Source organism: Pleurodeles waltl, chromosome 12, assembly GCF_031143425.1.
Source record: "Pleurodeles waltl isolate 20211129_DDA chromosome 12, aPleWal1.hap1.20221129, whole genome shotgun sequence".
Taxonomy (NCBI): Eukaryota; Metazoa; Chordata; class Amphibia; order Caudata; family Salamandridae; genus Pleurodeles; species Pleurodeles waltl.
This window is the reverse complement of record NC_090451.1, coordinates 676297623-676320417: the sequence shown is the minus strand read 5'-3', so window position 1 is coordinate 676320417 and position 22795 is coordinate 676297623.

Sequence of the window (22795 nt, the reverse complement as noted above, 5' to 3'; positions counted from 1 at the left end):
CTCCCTGGGGGGAACAGATGGGGGTAATTACCCCTGATCTGTCCACGAGGGCATGACCATGTTCCCATCCCCTATATACATGGAACAATCTTTCTGCCCCCTCACAGGGGCATACGGGGTGATTACCCGAAATCCACCACCCTGGGGGGCAGAAATCCCACTAGACACCCAGGTATATTATTTAAGAATAAACATAGGAGTGGAAGCTGCCCATCATGGGCATGGCTATATTGCTGGCAGATGAGGTTGATTACCCCCTTGTTGGCAGATGAGGTTGATTACCCCCAATCTGCCCCCCCCCACCCCAGGGTGTCAGGAAGTTTACTAGACCCCTGGGAAAAACATAGTCATGGTGATGCCATACACTAGACATTTTGCATTTGGGGCAAAAGAAAGGGGTGCAGGCATTGCACTGTGGCACTGGCCACAACCCCAACCCAAAGGGGATAACCCAGTATTTTGGCCTCCACAAGAGCAGGGAAAGAGATTGTCCCCAACTTGCCCCAGGAAGAAAGCCCAGTAGATGACAGGACTATTTAAAAAAAAAAAACATGGGATGGGTCTGGCCCATACTGACATTAGGCCCTACCGCCACCCTCACTTTTGTTTTGACTCCCCTTGGGAACATAACATCCATTCCACAGGAAAGAGAGGACATTTGGTTCTTTTGGGTGTTGTTTTTCTATACAGGACAGGTGAATAGGGCTAAATCCCAATATCTTTTCACTTTCCTTGGTGACAGGGCTACAATTTTTGGGCTTGAGTAGGCCGCCAACTGGAGAAACCTATCGGACCCAAACATTTCAGAAAACTAGACATGGAGGGGAGTCCAGGGTGTTATGCCTTGAATGGATTCCATGACGTTTTGTTTTCTTACCCACAATACTTTGCATACCTCAAACTCTGCCTAAAATCGCTAATTTTCCTGCATTTCTGTTATGTAAACTTCTGGAATACACAAGGATCTACAAATTTCCTACTGCCCAGCATCCCTCACTTGTTTCAATAAAAGAACTACCAGTGTCCATGACAGGAAAAGCCCACAAACATAATGTGGCAACATCAACATTTCCTGTCAAACAACTAACCTGATTTGCCAATAGGGTAGCTGCAGTAAGTGTGGAAGGGTTCAGTCGCCACCTGGGAAGAGCTACCAAACCCATGAATTTCTGAAAAGTAGACATCCAGGAGAGTCAAGGGTGGTGTGCTTCGCACACATCCCATGAGATTTTCTTACCCACAATGCCCTGCAAACCTCAATCCCAAACTTTTAGTGCATTTCTGTCATGGAAACGCCCAGGATCATGAGGAATCCATAAAATTCCTACCGCCTGCATAACTTGCTTGTGCTGATAAAAACAATGTGCCACTTGTGGGGTTGGGCCTACTGCCCATGACAGGAATAGATCAAACCGAGTTCAATGTGAGTCCCCTTGCAAGGAGAGGAAAACAACTGGTGAGAGCTATGCAAGTCATCCTACCCTTAATTCCCCCAGGTGTCTGGGTTTTAAAAATGTGCAAGGTTTCCCTAGGTGCTAGATGAGCTAGGGTCCAAAATCCACCTCTACCCACTGTGCTTAAAAAAAGGTCTATTTGAAGTGGAAAAGGTGATGTATCCGTGTTCCCTTTTAGGCTGTTTCCTTTTGCAGATCCTAGGCTTGCCCACAAAAGTGTGCACCATTTTTTGGGAAGTATGTGGGAGCATAAAATTGTAGAATATTTATTAGTACTCATTGGATTTTGCCGCATCTGTGTCTTCCAAATATCAGTGTGGGCGTAAAGAAGACATTTTGAAAACTACTCTCGAGATGATATGCTAGTACTGCTACGTACAAATACAGAGATGTACAAATAGCCACTGCTCCTAAACTCCATATACTGTGCACATTGCATAAATACATAGGTTTCTTTGATACCCATTTTTCAATCTACATATTTTATCATCGTAATAAGTCTATACTAGGTAAACAAATAAAAAACATTGTACGGTGCAGCTTGGTACCTTTGGTTCTTGGAGAACCTACAACCCTATATATCCCCACAACCAGAAGGGTCTGGCAAATGTAATGGCATATTGATTTTGTACATCAGACATTGTGACAACATGTTACAGATGAAAACATTGTCCCAAATGGTCTTTATTTCCTACTCATTTTCAAAATTACTTTATTTCAACATTTAGCTGTGTTGAGAAAACCTTGAGGGATCTACACTTGCTGAATTCAGAATTTTGTCTTCTTTCAGAATTCTATAGCCTTCCTGGATCACCCATTGGTTTCACACTGGTTTCCACCACAAACTGAAAGTAGGTCGAGAGCACAAAAATAGGAGCAATGGGCTACCTCCGAAAAATACTAAAACTGTGGTTAAAAAATTAGGATTTGTATTTAGGTCGATATGTTCCTGAAAGCTGGCAATGTAGTGACTTTGGCACAGGAAACTGTTTGTTTATGCTATTTTTAGTAGAAACTAAACAGACACTTTTATCTGGGACACTCTTATCCTGTTTTTTCAAAACAACTGCAAAATGTAACAATATTTTGCCTATTTTCTAGGTCCCCTCCAGGGAAATCCTCAAACAATGGGAACCTTTAGAAGAGCCAAGGATGTTGGGAAAAAAGGACGCAAGGGCTATGCATCCCTAAGCACCAACTACCCTAACTAGCCAAAAAAGGGCTCAGCACCGATGTGTGGGGGGATTGCGGGGGACACCAGTGAAGGTGTTAAAAAAGAACAGTTTTGCTAGTGTGTTATACTTTAGATTGTTGTTATTTTGTATTATTGTTTTCCTTAATTTTGATATAATTTCTAAGAAAGAAACATTATTGTAAATATCGTAATGTATTTGTAAAATTAAGCATATACACACACACGCACACACTTAATTTACATCTTAATGTTCTCATTTTTTGTTATAATATTTTGCTCCATTAATTTTTGGTTAGATATTTGGGTCATGTACTATCAAAGTAGGTAAACTCTATATTTTTGTGGATAATATGTTTTACACTATATCATGGTGTAATAATATTGTTATTCTCTATTCCGTCATACAAGTTGGAGCAAACCTATTTTACCACCTTAGACTCAGTGGCGTTACAAACTTTGAGGGGAGCTCCTGCAAACTACCTGGAGTGGGCCCCCTGCCCCTTGGACCAGTCAGGGGCCTGCTGGGCGTGCACAGTGCACTTTGCTGAGAGGGCCCCTGCACCGCGGGGCTGTGGGGACCTTTATTACACCACTGCTCAGACTGTTAATGTTTGTTTGGTACAGGAACTCTTTGGGCTGGAAACATTTCTAGTGTTAACAATTACACATACCACAATAAGATACAAGCAACAAAACACCAAATTTAAAACATAGCATGGCACAAAAAATCAATCAAAAGAGAAGACAAGAAAACAAAATCGCATTGGAAGAAAGCACCACAAAATGACAGCTGCACCAAAAAACAGAACACATCACCAGCAAAACAAAAGGCCACACAGAAAATGTGCGCAAAGATACTTGTCACACATCAACACCTCAGCAATTCCATTTCCATACTATAGTGGTAAGGATGTTTAGGGCAAGCAGTCGCTTAATAGTGCCAGTCAAAAACGATTTATGGTCCAGCCTCGGGTCTGGTAAAGAAGACACTGGGCCCACTGACAGCTCTCAAAATATACATCAGTCCATGGCTGAATGCATCTCCTTGTAGTTCCAGCATTAGGAAAAGGCCCGGGCAAAATGTATAGTACACCACTGTAATGTGTGTAATTTTGGGAATTTTGCATTATGCAAAAATTGTGAAAGAATGCCACGTTATGTAATTGCGCTAATCCATGGTAAAAATGTTGTGCATAAGCACAGGAACAACGCAATGACCAGACAGCGAGCAGATGTCATTAACAGTGCTGTTGTTTTTGGGTGTGAGGACATAATTCTCACCAAAATATAATACCGAATGTCAGATTTACAATTTACATAATAATACATCCATTGTAGATAAATTTGCCACAATTTCAAGTAATTATGTGAAAGCAAATTACTTACATTGAACATACCCCTGACCAAGACCCATACACAGCTCTGGTAATGCGCATCTCTTAACACTCGAGTGTTTTACTACACATTTCTGAAGGATGATTCTTAATCGAAACCGCCGCCTCCAGAGACCCACAATGCCAACTCGGGTACATCTGAAACTAAAGACAAATTCTGGAAGATACCTGGGACACCCTAACTCATATCTACACATCTGTTTATCCAAGAGCTGTGCGCACGTAGGCTTGCATTGTGCTGCTTACAGCGCCGTACTTGTTGCAGAGTTTATTTAACTCCGGAGTTACAAGGGAGAGGATTAATACAATTATATTTCTGATCTTCAGTGCAAGACACAGTTTTTAACTGTTGGTAAATAGCATACAAATAGCATCTCCTGAATAAGTATTTTTTTTCCAAATAAATCGATGGACTAATGTCTCAGAAAGCGCTGTAGAAACTGCCTTTAATTAATTAATATGCTAAATTTTGCTTTGAGGAGTACATTTCCACACCTTGCCACATTCTTTTTCATTTGTTTGCCACATATTTTAGTTACCTCTACAGTCTACCTTGTAATTGGGTCCTCCATTAGCGAATAATTCTGTTGCCCAGAGGATACCTAAATAGGAGTGGGTATTATGCGCCCTCTTTGGGCATAAAACTGATCTGACAAGTTTCTTTTATTTTTTTATTTCAGCTTGGCATTGCCCCCACGCTATGTTGGTGAAGCAAGGTATGAGCTCATACAGCTGGAGAGAAAATGTATTTGCCAGTTCGCACATGGTAACATTCTGGTTAATGTATTAGTTGCTTTAGAAGGGCCGAAAAGCAACTATTACAACAAAGTGTATAAAATATAATATTGTGAACTTATCTAAGGCAAATATTTGTATCTGAGGAAGAAAGCGCCAACCCTAAAACAACCAGAGGAAGTTTCAGTATATAAATTCTGTGCATATATAAGAAGGTAATACTTACGCTAAATTAACATTGAGAACATGCATAGCTAGATTGCTGCAAGTGATAAATGTGAGGCCCCTTTGCATGCACGTTCAGAAGTAGACACATTTTAGTGATTTGAAGAATTATGTTTTAATCATGGTAGTATTTATATTGGTATATTTTTAAGGTTTAACCGACAAGGGTGAATTGCATGTATTTAGTATGAATTAATCTAGACCTTCAGGTCCATCCGAGCACTATTCCAGTCTAAATTACCCCCTCTCACCTCTGCCAAGCCTTGAACAGTGTGCAGGGTCCCCCCACGACACGAAAAAATCTGAATCTCGTCAGAAAAGGCGATGGGTGACATACCATGCAGCGCTAAATGCAGATACATGCCGTGTCTAATTCGCAAAGTGACTTTTTTTTTTACCTTGCAGCCCTGTGCTAAAGGAACACTGGTTGTAAAACGTGCACTTTGCACATCCCGCCCTTTGCAGGCTTCCAGCACTGCGTTTCCAGAGGACCTGGTGATGTAGAGCCGCGTCATCTCTCTTGGCGGTTTTTTGCAAGCACCTCTTTGGACTGTGCAGTACTGACACACCTGTCCGCACACGTGAGATCACTTTTCAGACACTGTTCAGGCAGCGCGTGAAAAGATCAAGCCAATCACATCCCTGGCCGCGAGGTCAACCTTGCCCACTGGTGTGCACGTGCACGCCGACAGGGCGTCCAATGCTGCTGCTGGGTTAGAAGAATACTGAACTCTTGAAGCCACTGACCCTCCCGCCCTGCAAATAAATACAATATTTAAGAGTGGGTGTTTGTGCGAGCCTAGTGAATGCTGGTGTTGGTCACATCAGCAGCATCGATATAATGACTTGTTCAACTAACCTTTTTCCGAGGTGACCTCAGCCTGATGTGTGTGTGCACCTGTTGCTCCTCTGGACGTATGTCGCTGCATTAAACAGGGAAGCGGCGATGCAGGAGCATATATTAACATAATTGTCAAGCGTTGAGGGTATTTCAGTCGACCGCCTCTTGAAAATAGTATCAATGAACGCGCGCACGCACCCCGTTTGGCTGCACCTTGGCCCTGGCCTGCGGCACGGGCTTTTCACACTAGTACCGCGGCTCCTACAGCTTAATCCTGGCCCAGGCACGCGCTGGGCTGAAACTCCCAAATTTGCAAACCTGCAAGTGCTGCATGCACTCGGGTGAACACACCTGAGCACCTTCATCTAACAAAGGTTCTAAAAACCACCAAGGTGTTCCATGGCAGCGTCACAGTCCATGTTCGAATCTCACATCTTGCATTATTTTATCACTGATTACTTTTTACACACAACCACACTGGCAATCTTGAATGGGACGAAAACTCAGACTTAATTAACAAAATAATGGCACGGGAGCCTATAGAGGAGGGGAAGCTGTGAATCGCTTACTTCTGACAAGATATAGGGGCAGGGGCAGCTCTGAATGTGGCCCCCGGGTAGAGCTTCTGCATATGGACAGGGAAGATCCCTCCAATCAGGACATCTCCTTCTTCATAGACTCCAGACACCGGGGCGCCGGGGAGCTGGCACTGGGGCATCGATCTCTGGGCAAGGACCAGGCAGCGGACCAGGAACAGCAGAGATTTCCAGCACCGGAGAGGGACCTGACAACAACCCAATGACGTCACTTGGCCAGTAGAGGTGCGCGCGACAGAAAATCTCGCATTGGAAGTCTTCCTTGAAAGTTTTCCTTTCATGTTGACTGTGCAATTGTAGAAAGAAAAGCAATTATAATTTATTAACATGTTTATTCTAGGCAGTCAAAAATAGCATCTTATCTTACACTCTGTAAAAAATAAAGTCAACATAATCAGTCTTCCACCACCTCGTGTAGTTCAGATGCCTCTATACATTGCTGCATATCCAGTTCTTGATAGCAGTTGCATATCAAAGACAGAGAGCATCTTCATTTCAATGTACTCTGTATGCAATTACATATAGTACCAACATCACAAATTTAAAATTAACCTCACACAAAGGCTGTCTGCGGTTTGGGAGAAATGACTGAACCACTTTTCTTGTTTTGAAGAAAACAGAAATCAGATTAAGCGTTTGTAATCCGTTACATACGAATTTAAAATGGCTGCCACGTTTGGTCCTCTTGCGTGGCCGTACTGATGATGCTAGCACTGCTGGATCCTGAGTGCCTTTATACCCCTCTACCTTCATCTCGAGGAGTGCAAAACAGATTGTGAGTGGGAGGGAGTTTGTTCTTTAGAGAGTTTGCCTCATCTGTTCCAATTATGAAAAGTGCAGCTCAGCATAGAAGTGTTTATTTGCTGACCTGGATGCATTTGGGACCGGGAGGCCTTCGGGAGTGACACAGCTGTGCTCTGCTCCATTGTTGTTGTTGCTGAAGAGAGTCTTCACACCCTTGACCAGATGACCTGCCAGATGGAGCAGAGCAGACATGGCTGACCAGACTGACACTTAGAAAGAGCAACATGCCTCTGAGGATTGTTTTTGTGCAGGAATGTGTCCCTTCATACACAAAAACAATCCTGCCTACAACTCGGACGCCTTTGAGCCATGCCGCAAGGGTGCCTGCGTTTGCATAAGTCAGCACACTGTGCTCCAGTGCAAGGATAATACTGCACTGTGCTATATAATGTTATATATGGCGCATTCCTTCCCTTCCCCTTTCATGCAACACAGCGTGCTAAGGTGTCCTGCTGCATTGCATGAAAGTATGATACATCTGGACTCCGTTTTTTTTTTTTAGTCAATGAGTTGTCATTTGGTGGTTCCTAAGAAGTAAAACAAAACCTCAGTATTTAATGCACCTGAGTACACTCCTGTTTTAAAAATAAACAATCAATCCTAAACAAGAAACATTACAAAAGCGCTCACGTGCCTATGCTGTAGGTACTCACGTCCCCTACCCTACTTATTCACAGACATAGGTAGTGAGAAGAGAATAAAAAGTAGGCAACACATTGGGGAAGTTGATTTTGCTGTATGCATAGGTGGGTGAAACATGGCCCACCCACGTCTCCTGATCTCTGTCCAGCCTGCATAGCAGGTGAGACAGAGATGCAAAATGAAAAGTGCCTTTGTCCCCAGCAGCCCTGACCTGGTGAGGGGATTCTATGTACCTATATATATGGTATTTGAGAATAAAGCACAAATCAACACTAAAGGCAGTGGAGCACTGCCAGGCTCAAAGGCAAACACAGAGTCAACTTGTGATTTGAGGTGTAGTAAAAGGAAGGGCCAAATATTTATGAGAACATCTTCACACTCACTACTTCTAAATGTTTTAGTGGATTACACATCTTGCTCAATTCAGTGGCAAGGCTATAACCTTGTCAATCGCTGAATGATAATCTATTTGCTCTTTGGTGCACCACAATATCCTCCAGATCACCAGCACTCTCAGATCTGCTTTCACTGCGATGGGTTTGGTGCCTAAATCAGTGTGCAGGGGTATTTTATGGGGTACTCTGTGGTCAACCTAGAAGGCATCTCAAAAATGTATTTTCCACATTTATTAGGTGTGTTAACTTTTTATTTCCCCCAAAAATAAATGAAAAAATAAACAAAGTGAAGAATAAATGAGCTCCAGAAACTGAGTGCCTAGTAATGCTCAGGGATTTTACTTATTTTTGGAGACTGGTGATGATCCTAAAAGGGGCAGGAGCAACGCCAATACTTTTTGTAATGTTGTGAAGGGCTTCAGGGATTGCATCAGCCCTCCAGTATCATTACAAAAACCCACAGTAAGCTTTGAGTGTCATTGAACCCATGACCCTAATACAGCTTACTATATTCTTTTAAAGCACTCCGAATTGGAGCTGTATGTTCTTTATTTAGGGCACAGGGACCCAGTGTGGTGGGTCTAGGTTTGGATTTTGTGGCCCGAAAATTGTTAAGTTAAACAAATACTCTAAGGCATGTTGATTTTTTTCTGTTTAAGGTAAGCTGTACTATTCCCTGACAGTCACTTTTTTTAAACATTGCAATGTGCAAATTTATAAAATATACATTTAATTATAGTTATTGGTGACTTTTTGACAAAAACATTAGGTCTGCTTTACATATTTTGATGTGCTCATCCCTCGATAAAAACAATAAGCCCTCTTTTGGTTTTTGGTGTGCTGACCCTTTGACATAGTCGGTAGACCTGCCTCACTTAAAATGACAATCTTTATGTTGTCCACAGGGGACTGGGTGCGTGCCCTAGCTGCAGACCCACTACGTACCACTAACAGCCGATGGTTGTGCACAACGGGGGGGGGGTAGGGTGTCCACAGGAGTTTAGGTGCTGGAGGGGATTAGGCACCTGCTGAGGGTTGAGTGTAGGGTCTGGCTGGAGGCCTTTGGTTATATAGGGGGCTGGGCCCCTAACCCCACACTATGCACTGTGATGGACATCTTACTTCAGGTTAAAAAAAATCTTAGAAATTCGAGTTATTATTACTTCAGTTAAATTTAACTGATGAAAAACATATATTTTAACTGACGATTTTGCCTAACTATAACACCACTTTAACCTTTCTTTTCACAGAATTTCAAATAAAATCGAAATTTCTTTTTATTGTATAAATGATGTACTGACCCCCCCCAGGGTTATTATTTAATAGGGTGGGAGTGTGACTTTTCTTTTTTTTATTTAAAGCTCCACAGATCCATGGTACTAAATCTTTTCTTCTTGTTGAGGAACTAAAAATGTCCAGATGAAACATATCAAACGAAAGGAAAAAATAGAATCATACCAGAATTCTACATTTAACAGCGTCATTACATTTTTGAGAAGAAGGTATTGTATCCTCATGGCTCTGCTCACATTGTTCTGTGTGTATAAGGGGAAGGGTATAGTATGTGGATCTGGAGCATTTTTCACACACACATACACACACATATTTTCATTTCCCAAGCTAAGGTGCAGAAAAGCAGCTTGGAGGTTGGATGTGAGCAATGACCACTACTGTAGGCTCCCACTTATGTTATGTTGTTGGACCTGGCCCTCGCTGCAGAGTCACCCACTAACATTTTGCTTTTTTCCCTCCACATTTTGTTGAATTTTTTTTGTTGCCTCTAGGACTCTGTACACATTATCACTGCTAACCAGTGCTAAGGTTCTTGTGCCCTCTCCATAAAACCTGGTACAGGCAAGTGACATATTTAATTTACTCATAAGTCCCTAGTAGAGTGGTATACCATGTACCAAGGGCCTGTAAAATAAATGCTACCAGTGGTCCTGTAGCAGTTATTGTGTCACCCACTTAAGTAGTAGTCTAAAACATATCCCAAGGCTGCCATTGCAGACTGAATGCAGTGTTACACTGCATTTGCAGAATTACCATTTAAACCCCTTGCTAAGCCCGAATCCCGCTTTTATTACATATATGTCTCCCATAAGGTAGGACCTTGGTAGCCTATAGGGCAGGGTGCTGTGTAATTAAAAAAATGGACAGTACTTTTAAGTTTTACATGTCCTGTTAGCGAGAAACTCCTAAATTCGTTTTTTACTACTGTGAGGCTTACCCCTCCCATATGATAACATTGGGGATTCCTTATTAAATTTAATAAGCTGTAATTCCTAAGTGGGAGCAGGTAGATATATTTGGTATCTTAGAAACTGTTATGATAATCCCTATTTATTGATAAAGTCAGATTTTCCATTACAATTTTGAAAATGTCACTTTTAGAAAGTTGGCATTTTCCTTACCTAAGGCCTTTGTGCATACATCCTGTTTTAGGTCACATGACTGGTTATAGCTGGCAGACTTTGTGAATTCCTCCCAGACAGTCACACAATAGAGGGATTGGGTGTGCCTCAATGGACCATCTGGAGGCAGGATGGGGGTGCAGAGCTTATCACTTGCCTACTTACACCAACTCTTCAGTACTCTTCTGGAGCTGTGGATAGTATAATGAAGAAGGATGGCTGGATTGGTGATCGACTACCTTCTATCTGGGGACAAGTACTGGACCTTCAACTGTCCCAGGCCCTCCAGAGAGTTGTGGATTGTGGTTCTGTTATCAGTCCTAATGAAAGCTACAAGCATTCAGGAACATATGTAGCAGAAACTTGTTGGCCCGTAGACGAAATAGGGTTAACTAGAGCCGCAGGACTCCCTAACTTTTCCCATTTTTAATTATACTGGCTGGTGCCCAAATTAAAATGTTAGGGCTACCAGGCAGGTATGTTTAAAGAGTAACCTTGCCCCTACTCCCTACCCTATTCCTTTTCCAAGAAAGTGCCTCAGTGCACCCCACAGGTTGTAGCATGCCCTGTTCAGCAATGGAACTGGAAGGAACTCAATAATGAAGCATGCCACCAAGGGGTACCCCTAGTTGGTGAGAGTTCTTTTCTCCTTGGGTTGACAGTAGGGTTCTTAGTTTGATCCAATTGAGTTGGGCTCTAAAGTTTGAGTAAAGGTCTGTGTCAGAGGAGGATTAGTCATGCTCTACAGCACAGTGGCATAATGAAACTTGAGGGAGCTCCCGCACAGTACATGGAAGGACCCCCATCTTGACTCACACATAAGCTTTAAGGCCAGGGTACTGTGCTGAGGGTGACCCCTGGAGCTCAGAGCCCCCCCCCCCACACTGTGGGAAGTGTGGGGAGCCTTTGTTACACCACTGTTTCATCACCACTTTACTCCTCTTAATTGGTTTATGGGGACAAGATTGTTGTATTCACAGCTCTTTGTGGGCACCCGTCACTGATTCCTTGAGGGTGCTTCACAGAAGCCTTTATTAGGATTACAATTTTACTTTGTTCAGTGAATTTATTTTTGATTAGTGGAGCCCATTACCAAATTGTGTTATTTCCATTTTTTGGAACAATAACAATGCTTCTATTGTTTTTTTCTTCGTTAGGGAGCATCCTGTGTACATGTCTCAACTGTGACCAGGGAGTGACGGTTTTCTCTTGTTCGCTTTCCTTCTATCAGAATTCTTGCCGATCTTCTCCCATCATCCTCGGAGAAAGAAGAGACACTGGGTAAGTTGTTATCTTTTATAATATGCACCACCACTGATACAGCCATGTGGTGTCACTCATCTGGGGAAATTAGTTTTAGGATTAGGCCCGTGGGAGGGGTGGCTAAGCTCTCACACACTGGGAAATGGTATAGTATTCATGCACAAGAACACCATGGTACCTGGAGTAGATGCTGCATGTCTCCTGCGGAACACTCCCCTCTTCCCAATGTGTGTGGTGTAGAGAAGAAAGAAAGAAGTGGTCTCAGGTATAAGCCAGATAAAAATATAACGCTGAAGAAAAGGAAAAGAAAAAAAAACTCACGCCTGAAAAGAAATAAGAAAAACTAAAAGCATACCACAAAAAAACCCTCCCCGCACTATTCACTGCTGGCCCCAGTTCACTCACTCCGAGGGCTACAACTCTCCCTGGGTTGTGGCAGGGTCAGCACGTAGTCAGGAGGCGATAGACACCATCATTCTTCTGTCCAGGTCTCGTCCTCCTCTCTCCGATCTTCATCTTCCCGGGCGGCTTCCTCCGTCAGGTTGTGTTGCGTTTCTCTTGAACCTTAGGGGGTCTGTGTTCTCTTTGTTCCTTTTCTCCTTCACGTTCTCTCTTCCCCTTCACCTGGCTACATTCTATTTCTATCGCCCTTTTACATCCGTGTTCTGCCCTCCTTCCTGTTATTCTCTCTGGTGCACCCAATGGAATTTGTTGGTTGGGGAGTCACTTCCGGGTCTCCGTTCCTGCAAGTAAAAGTCCTCTGTCACTATTGTTCTTTTCATATCCCTGTTCTCCTGACATCTGTTTTCCTTCAATTCTTGTTCCAGGAGCTGCCTGGATTGGGTGGAGGGGAAGTGATCCTTCTCCGGGCCTAGTGACACGCCAACTAAGGAGGAGGTTGGGGCGGAACACCTTCACGCTGTCCCACTCTTCATTTGCCCCAGCATGAGGAGGGGGTAACACTGCTAGAAAATCTCCCGACACGTGCTTTTAAGTTCCCATCACCTCCTGCGGTGTGGGTAATCAAAGGGAATCTGCTGTCTTTGGGACTCACTGTCCCAGCCTGCATTTGGCCCAGTGTGGCGAGGGGCCAACACTGCCACCAAAGTCCACATTGCATGCTTTTAGGCGCCCACCACCTTACTTGGTGCCGGTCACCTAAGGGAGTCTGCTGTCTTTGGGGATCACTGCCTCAGCTTGCATTCGCCCTAGTGTGAGAAGGTGGGCAATGCTACCAGCAGAGCCTACGCCATGCGCATTTTAGCGCCTACCACTTCCTGTGGCGTCGACCAACAAAGAGAGTCTGCTGTAATCAGGACTCACTGCGTTAGCCTGCATTTGCCCCAGCGTAGGGTGGAGCCAACGCTGCCAGAAAAGCCCATGGCGCTTGCTTTTAAACATCCACCACCTCCTATAGCGCCGGTCAACAAAAGGAGTCTGCTGTCTTCGGGACTCATTGTCCCAGCCTGCGTTTGCCCCAGCATGAGGAGTGGCCATCGCTGCCAACTAAGACTGCACAACGTGCTTTTAAGCACCCACCCCTTCTTGCAGCACAAGACATGCGCAGGATGTAGACGGGCGCATGCCCTGGTGAAGATCAGTGATAGAGTGGTCATGTCTGTGCCTGTCCGCGGTCTGGCAAAGCTGGGATTGGCCAACCCTCTAACGTCTGCTACCAACTTGGGGTAAATGATCCCCTTCTTGCTTCTCGTGTTACTTTTCCACTACTACACAACTTGAGCTAAAGGAAAGGCGCTAGTGGGTTTTCAAACCTGTCAGCACACACTCCAGCCCACCTCCCCGCCCCTCAGCTCCCCCTCTCCAGCCACATTGATAGATAGAATGTTGCAGAGGGCTATGGGGATTATCTCAACCGAGATTGAACCGACTGAGAGGAGATTGCCCTTGGGTCCAGGAATGATACCTCCAGCCACCTCTGCTGATTTTGGAGTTTGCTCACCTAATGCTGCCCTAAATGCTAACCCATACGACTTGGATGGGGGGCCATGCCAAATTAATTTGTTCACCCTCAGCTTACAACTTAAAGACAGGTGTCCTGAAGTATGCACCTGGCACTTCACAGCACCCAAGGGTTCTAAACGCATGACGCGGAACAAGCTTGTGGTGACAGGAATTAAGGTTGATGGGAGCACGGTCTCTCCGCTTGAGGATCAGTCCACTAGCTTAGCTAGTGAGGGGGGGTTAGCCTGTCAACCGTTGTGGCTAGCCCAAATTATGGATGATTGCATTGCTAAAGTCAGAGACAATGTGCTTGGGGAGCTCCCATCAGTTTTAGTATGTATGTCAGCTATCAAGCAAAGCCTCAAAGACATTAAAGCGTTAATGCCTTTTGATGCCCAGGGCCCAAGGTCTGCCCCTATTGACAAGCAGGATGGAGTACCCAACATTTAGAATTCAGGTGTGGACAAAACTAAGGGCAACACTATATGCAGTAATAATTGTAAACAGCTTCATGTCTGTGCCACCAATACTGCCCGATGACATGTTCCTTAGGAGATTTGACCCTGTCAGAGGAGTCGTCGATATCATCCAGCCAGCCAGTGCACCTAATAACTCCTCCTGGTAGATTAGTGCAGAGGGTTTTGCAGGAATTGGTAACAATGAATTCTGATGAGCTCAGTTACTGCTTTCGGTAAGGGAGTGGACTGAAACAGGTTACTGGATGCCTTTCAGCAGATTACTAGGTCACTTAGTTCACTATGTACGCAACCCCTATGACCAGATATTATAGGAAAACAGGTATGGTTTGATTGTTCATGTACACATGCATTCAAGATGTTAAAGGACACCCTTCACTTTTCTCCTAGGGATCATACAGTCTGTTGGAAATGGGGTCTTCGGTTGGCAGTAAAGTTACCCCCTGTCCAAGCAAGGACACTCACTCTAGTCAGGTTGAAGTATCACCCTCATATAACCCTGCTCACCCCCTTGCTAGCTTAGCACAGGAAGACAGGCTTAATTTCAGAAGCAATGTGTAAGGTATTTGTACCAACACACACAGTAATACAGTGAAAACACTACAAAATGGACACCACACCAGTTTAGAAAAATAGGTAATATTTATCTAAAACAAACAAGACCAAAATGACAAAAATCCAACATACACAAGTCAAGATATGAATTTTTCAAAAGAATAAGAGTCTTAATCCTTAGAAGACACTGAGAATACTGTTGTTACACAAAGTACCTGGTTAGCGTAAAAAATAAAGCCGCACGGGCGAGCGTGCGTCAGAAAAGTCAGCGATGCGTTGATTCCTTACTTGCAAGTGAGGCAGTGCGTTGTTTCCTTCTCCGGTCTGGTTGGAGATGTGTCGTTTTTCTCTGTCGCAAGAGAGTGATGCGTTGATTTCCGGATGGGGCACCTCAGATCTGCGCAGAGTCGGGTTGACTCGGACGCCCAGGGAAGATGGGGGAAAATGCGGTCACACAGTATCAGAAAACCACGCTGTGTGGGGTTTGCGTCGTTATCAGCCTCCATAAGCAGGTGTTGTGCATTGTTTCTCCAGCAGCAATGCGTCAATCTTCCAGCCTCGATGCAGGTGAAGCATCGATTTCAGCCGTGAAGCTGGCGGCGCGTCATTTCTCAGCCGCGTTGAGGAAGGTGCGTCAAACATTTCCCCACATAGCGTTCTGTGCGTGGATTTTCAATTCTTATCTGCCAGCTTCACCTTTCAAGGGCCCAGGGACTGGATAGGGCACCACTTGGCAGGGCAGGAGTCTCACCAGAAAGTCCAGGTGCTGGCAGGGCATTAGTCTCAGCAGAGAGTCCAGGACCTGGCAGGGGAAGTCTTTGATGGCTCTGACACTTCAACAACAGGCGGCAAGCTCAGTTCAAGCCCTTGGAAATTCTTCTCAATCAGGAATGCACAACAACACAGTCTTAGTCCCCTTTCATAGGTGGAAGCAGCAACTGCAGTGTAAGAGGTTTCCAGGGAGGTTCTGTATCTGTATCAGGTATTTTTAGTACAATATAGGCCTAATCATGAACATGAAAGAAGGTTAATAACAGGTGTATTATTGTTTTTTTCTGTTTTCCTTTCTATAATAATGTACTTTTCTTTTAGTCTAGCTCAGTTAGTCCACCATTTATTTATTTGTCTGGGTCTCTCTTTCAGGTGGTTTGCGGTCCTCTGGTAGGGGTCAGCGCTTGGATCTTATGTACCATTCAGCGGGCAAGGGAAAAGGGAAAAGAAAAGAACGACAGGTAAGTTATTTTGTTCCACAGGGTTGTCCATAAAAAAAAAAAATGATAACATAGGGGAAGGAGTGGGTGATTCTTGTGAGGAGGGTGAGTGTCCGAAGAGAGAGAGAAAGAAAATAACAAATGTGATTGCATGCCATGTGTCCTTCAGTCACACATCAGTCAGCATGCTCCCCAGTGAGAATACCACAACTCTTGTAAATCCCCTCCTCTCTTCTATTTCCATAGTGTGGGAATATAGACCACCTTCTAGTTCTCCTCCTCTCCCCACCTCCTCTTTCCCCTTCTTGCGAGAAATGATTCAGAGCCTTTAATCGGGCACGTACCTGGGATAGCCACGTCCTTGTCCACATCTGGAGTTGTCTTCCCCTCTTTCTCGGCGTTCAGTTTCCCTTCCTCCACACCCTCCACGTTTCCTTCCAAGTGTTTTATTACGTCCCTAAGTCGGGACGTATTGCTCTTGCTGGTCCCCCTGGGGGACTCTGTCCCCGGGCCCGGGTCTGTTTCTAGTTTTACAGGGATGGGTTTAGTTCCCTGTCACGTGCAGGATAGCCCAACAAAGCACAGTCACCGGCAGGGGCAGCACTTCTACTCTGCTCTTCTCTTTGGCAAAGGTTCCTCTTGATTCCAGAAGTGATCTAATTTTCAGGGGTTTTTGGTCCACTACTTATAACCCTTTCTGCCTTTGAAGTAGGCAAACTTCAAGGGAAAGTCTCTTGTTTGTAAGATCCTGCCCTGCCCAGGCCATGCTCCAAATACACACCAGGGGGTTGAAGACTGTATTGTGTGAGGGCAGGCACAGCCATTTCAGGTGTGAGTGACCACTCCTCCCCTCCCTCCCTCCCAGCTTGATGACTCATCAGGATATGCAGGCTACACCCCATGTCCCGTTGTGTCACTATCTAGAGGAAAGGTGCAAACAGCCTAACTGTCAAACTGACCCAGACAGGGAATCCACAAACAGGCAGAGTCACAGAATGGCATTTTCAGACACACAATCTAACAACAACCTTTACCAAAAGGTGTATTTTTAAATTGTGAGTTCAGAGACCCTAAACTCATATTTCTATCTGCTCCCAAGGGAATCGGCACTTTAATAATATTTAAAGGCAACCCCATGTTAACCTATTAGAGAGATAGGCCTTGCACAGTGAAATTTCGGCAGTATTTCACTATTAGGACATATAAAACACATTAGTATATGTCCTACCTTAAACATACACAGCACCCTGCCCTTGGGGCGACCTAGGGCCTACCTTAAGGGTGCCTGACATGTAAGAAAAGTGAAGGTTTAGGCCTGGCAAGTGGGTACACTTGCCAAGTCGAATTTACAGTTACAACTGCACACACAGACACTGCAGTGGCAGGTCTGAGACATGATTACAGAGCTAGTTATGTGGGTGGCACAACCAGTGCTGCAGGCCCACTAGTAACATTTGATTTACAGGCCCTGGTACCTCTAGTGCACTTTACTAGGGACTTACTAGTGAACCAAATGTGCCAATCATGGATAAGCCAATTACATACACATTTTCTACAGGAGCACTTGCACTTTAGCACTGGTTAGCAGTGGTAAAGTGCCCAGAGTAACAAAAACAGCAAAATCAGAGTCCAGCACATGTCAGCAACCTGGGGAACAGAGGCAAAAAGTTAAGGGAGACCACGCCAAGGATGAAAAGTCTAACATCCTTGATGACAGAAAAGCATGTCAGTATGATACATACATTCAAAGACTCCCGGGCACTCTCACACTAGTTAGTTTGTGATTAGTCGTTTGACAGTCCATACACTGATTCATCATGCACACACACAAACAATGCAGACACACACACAAACACACACTAGCCCTAGACCCATACTCCTATTTGGTGTATACTGTGGATCAGCAACTTACTAAACACGTTCACAGGTTTGGCCAAATTTCATACTCCCCACGCACATTGACTGATCGTCCTGAAGCAGGCAATTTGGAAGGTCACATGACCTGGTGACCTCTACAGAGGTTATCCAGTGAGCAAACTCAGAGCCCTCAATACCTTCAAGATGACAAAAGACAAACACATGTGTAACACAATAGTATCTATGCTATTTGGTGTCTGAATGTGTTTTTCAAACAAAACCTATCTACCTGTAATGGATTTATTATTTGATAGATTCATGCAAAGCAGCTGCAATTCAAGAAAATATCATAGAAAGGAATCCAGTTTAATTGGTGTATTCCTTAGATGTGCCCAATTATATCATTATTTCATTGAGCTGCACTTCTCTTTTGCTGCCCCACCTGCACTACCTTTTTTCCCCGGGGCACGAGCTGGCATAAAAGGGAACCAAGCAGTGGTTAAACAATGAGATATAAAGGTACACTGTGGGAGCCTTTCACAGGAGAGCCACTGTATTACTGACCCTAGTCTGAGTCCAACCTCGTGCACCCGGCTCCTGGCCCTTCTAGGTACTGCACTCTGCTCTACACTGCTGTACTGTGCTCTTCCCTGCTGAAATGTAATCTACCATGCTGTACTCTGCTATTTGCTGTTGTTCTGTGCTCTTCCCTGCTGCACTGTGCTCTAACAAGCGTATTACTGTGCTGAACCCTATTGTACTGTGCTCTTTCCTGCTGTACTGAGCTCAACTATGATGCATTATGCTCTAACATGTTGTTCTGTGCTCCTCCCTGCTGTGCTCTTCCTTGTTGCTCTCTGCTATATCTACCATGCTGCCCTGTGATCTACCCTGTTGCACTGTACTCTTTCCTTCTGCACTGTGCTATTCCCTCCGGCACTGTCTTACCATGTTGTACTGCTCTCTAACAAGCTGTACTGCGCTCTACCCTGCTGTACTGGCACTTCCCTACTGCACCGTCCTCAGCTATGATGCATTGTGCTCCACCATGCTGTACTGTGCTCTTCCCTGCAGTACTGTGCTCTTTCCTGCTGTACTGGCACTTCCCTACTGCACCGTACTCAGCTATGATGCCTTGTGCTTCACCATGCTGTACTGTGCTCTTCCCTGCTGTTCTGTGCTCTTCACTGCTGTTCTGTGCTCTTCTCTCCTGCTCTGTGCTCTTCTCTGCTGTTCTGTGCTCTTCTCTCCTGCTCTGTGCTCTTCACTGCAGTACTGTGCTCTTCACTGCAGTACTGTGCTCTTCCCTGCTGTACTGTGCTCTTCCCTGCTGTACTGTGCTCTTCCCTGCAGTACTGTGATCCACCCTGCTGTACTGTGCTTTTCTCTGCTGCACTGTGATCCACCCTGCAGTACTGCGCTCTTCCCTGCTGCACTGTTCTCTGCCATGATGTACTGTGCTCTGCCATGCTGTTCTGTGCTCTTCTCTGCAGTGCTGTGCTCCTCCCTGCTGTACTGTGCGTTTCCCTGCAGTACTGTGATCCACCCTGCTGCATTGTGCTCTTCCTTGCTGTACTGTGCTCTTCCCTGCTGTCCTGTGCTCTTCACTGCTGTACTGTGCTCTTCCCTGCTGTACTGTGCTCTTCCCTGCTGTTCTGTGCTCTTCCCTGCTGTTCTGTGCTCTTCCCTGCTGCACTGTGCTCTTCCCTGCTGTTCTGTCATCTTCCCTGCTGTACTGTGCTCTTTCCTGCTGTTCTGTGCTCTTCCCTGCTGTACTGTGTTTTTCTGTGCTGCACTGTGAACTACCATGCAGTACTGTGTTTTCCCTGCTGCACTGTGCTCTCCTGCTGCACCCTGCTCTGCCATGCTGTAGTGTGCTATACCCTTCTGTACTGTGCTTTTCTCTGCTGCACTGTGGCCTACCCTGCTGTACTGTGCTTTTCTCTGCTGCACTGTGATCACCCCTGCTGTACTGTACCCTTCCCTGCAGTACTGTGCTCTTCCCTGCTGCACTGTGCTCTTCCCTGCTGCACTGTGCTCCTCCCTTCTGTACTGTGTTTTTCTCAGCTGCTCGGTGGTCTACCCTGCTGTACTGTGCTTTTCTCTGCTGCACTGTGCTCTTCCCTGCTGTTCTGTGCTCTTCCCTGCTGCACTGTGCTCTTCCCTGCTGTTCTGTGCTCTTCCCTGCTGTACTGTGCTCTTCCCTGCTGTTCTGTGCACTTCCCTGCTGTACTGTGTTTTTCTGTGCTGCACTGTGAACTACCAACAGTACTGTGTTTTCCCTGCTGCACTGTGCTCTCCTGCTGCCACCTGCTCTGCCATGCTGTAGTGTGCTATACCCTCTGTACTGTGCTTTTCTCTGCTGCACTGTGGTCTACCCTGCTGTACTGTGCTTTTCTCTGCTGCACTGTGATCGGCCCTGCTGTACTGTACCCTTCCCAGCAGTACTGTGCTCTTCCCTGCTGCACTGTGCTCTTCCCTGCTGCACTGTGCTCTTCCCTGCTGTTCTGTGCTCCTCCCCTCTGTTCTGTGCTCCTCCCTTCTGTTCTGTGTTTTTCTCTGCTGCTCGGTGGTCTACCCTGCTGTACTGTGCTCTTCCCTTTTGTACTGTGCTTTTCTCTGCTGCACTGTGCTCTCCCCTGCTGCACTGTGCTCTTCCCTGCTGCTCTGTGCTCTTCCCTGCTGTTCTGTGCTCTTCCCTGATGTACTGCGCTCCTCCCTGCTCTTCTGTGCTCTTCCCTGCTGCACTGTGCTCTTCCCTGCTGCTCTGTGCTCTTCCCTGCTGCTCTGTGCTCTTCCCTGCTGCTCTGTGCTCTTCCCTGCTCTTCTGTGTTCTTCCCTGCTGCTCTGTGCTCTTCCCTGCTCTTCTGTGTTCTTCCCTGCTGCACTGTGATTTTCTGTGCTGCACTGTGATCTACCATGCAGTACTGTGTTTTCCCTGCTGCACTGTGCTCTCCTGCTGGACCGTGCTCTGCCATGCTGTAGTGTGCCATACCCTTCTGTACTGTGCTTTTCTCTGCTGCACGGTGGTCTACCCTGCTGCACTGTGCTTTTATCTGTTGCATTGTGCTCTTCCCTGCTGCACTGTGCTCTTCCCTGCTGTACTGTGCTTTTCTCTGCTGCACTGTGGTCTACCCTGCTGCACTGTGCTCTTCCCTGCAGTACCGTGCTCTTCCCTGCTGCACTGTGGTCTACCCTGCTGTACTGTGTTCCTCCCTGCTGAACTGTGCTCTTCCCTGCTGTACTGTGCTTTTCTCTGCTGCACTGTGATCTACCATGCAGTACTGTGTTTTCCCTGCTGTACTGTGCTCTACTCTGCTGTACTGTGCTCTGCCATGCTGTGCTCTACTTTGCTCTGTCATGTTGCACTGAGTGCTTCCCTGCTGTGCTGCACTCTAGTCTGCTGCCCTGTGCCCTACTGCTGCATTGAGCTCTTTACTGTGCTCTATCATGTTGTCCTGGGCTCTACCCTGAGGTAGTGTGCTATATCCTCCAGTACTGCATTCTACCATTGCCACAGGGAGTAGGGAGGGGTGGGGGGAATAAAAAAGAAGAATCTTACCTGCCGTCTCCATGTTCTGCTGCTCCAGCTGCCTCTCATCTTCGCCCTCCCTCCCCACCCAATCCAGACACAGCAGAAATAAAGCACCGGGATTGGCCTGAGCGAGCAGAAATGCCGCTCAGGGAGGGAGTTGGACACTGCGCTTGAACTCCACCCAGCTGTGCAACACTGCCGGGTGGAGAGTTCTAAGTGTGCATGCCTGTTTGGCCGGCCTTGGACTGCATTGTGCTCTGTCCTGCTTTGCTGTGCTCCACCATGTTGCACTGTACTCTACTGTGAGGTACTGTTCTTTACCTTGCGGTACTGCGCTCTACCATGCTGGGCTGTGCTCTCCTCCATTGTATTGTGCTGTACCCTGTTGTACTGCGCTATATTGTGTTGTATTAGGCAGGTGCTCACATGATGCATCCACTAAGACAGGAGTTAAATTCACACAAAAGATCCATTGAGCGTTTGTGGAGAGGTTTCTGTCCTTACAATGCGTTTCACAACACATCATCCTAAAGAGGAATTAGTTGTGCAATTTTCCTACAAATGGAATGACTTCCATGGTTAGGGAGACCCTGGGGGTCTGTAGAGATGACCTTTACATGGAGAAGTTCACAAAACAGGATTTACTTCAATAGGGAGATGTAGACCAGGGCATATGAGATCACTGTTTTCTGGGAGATGTTCTTCTAACTGAAATTACTTCCACAGGTTGGGCTAAAAAAATTATTTTTAAGGGAACTGTAGGTGTAACAGAAATTACTTTAATGGGATGTTATTAAAAGATTCCTCTTTTGGGGAACTTTCTGTGTAACAGGAATTCATTCCATGGAGTGGGATGGATTAGGGCCAGTTACATATGTTTCATCAGGGAGATTTGTGTACCACATTCATTGCATTAGATAAAAAAAGCTTACCAAGCCTTGAATTGTATCTCAAATCGTATGGTTTACCCAGTCCACAGCAACCTTTAACAATTGTGACAGAAGCTATTTGAACATTTAAAAGGCCAGTACAGTTCCTGTTAGGAGACCCTATCTGACCAGTCCATAATGCATGCAGAGCCACAGGATTTGGTTGAAAACTGGGATTCTGGTAGTTTGCAGTATAAGGAGACAACTTCAGTATCAGCCTCCTTTTGTTCCCTTCCTCTCCCTTCCTCGTTGTTTTCCTGTTCACCGTCCCCCATTTCTTTCTCTGATTTGATGTGCCCCATTTCGAATCTG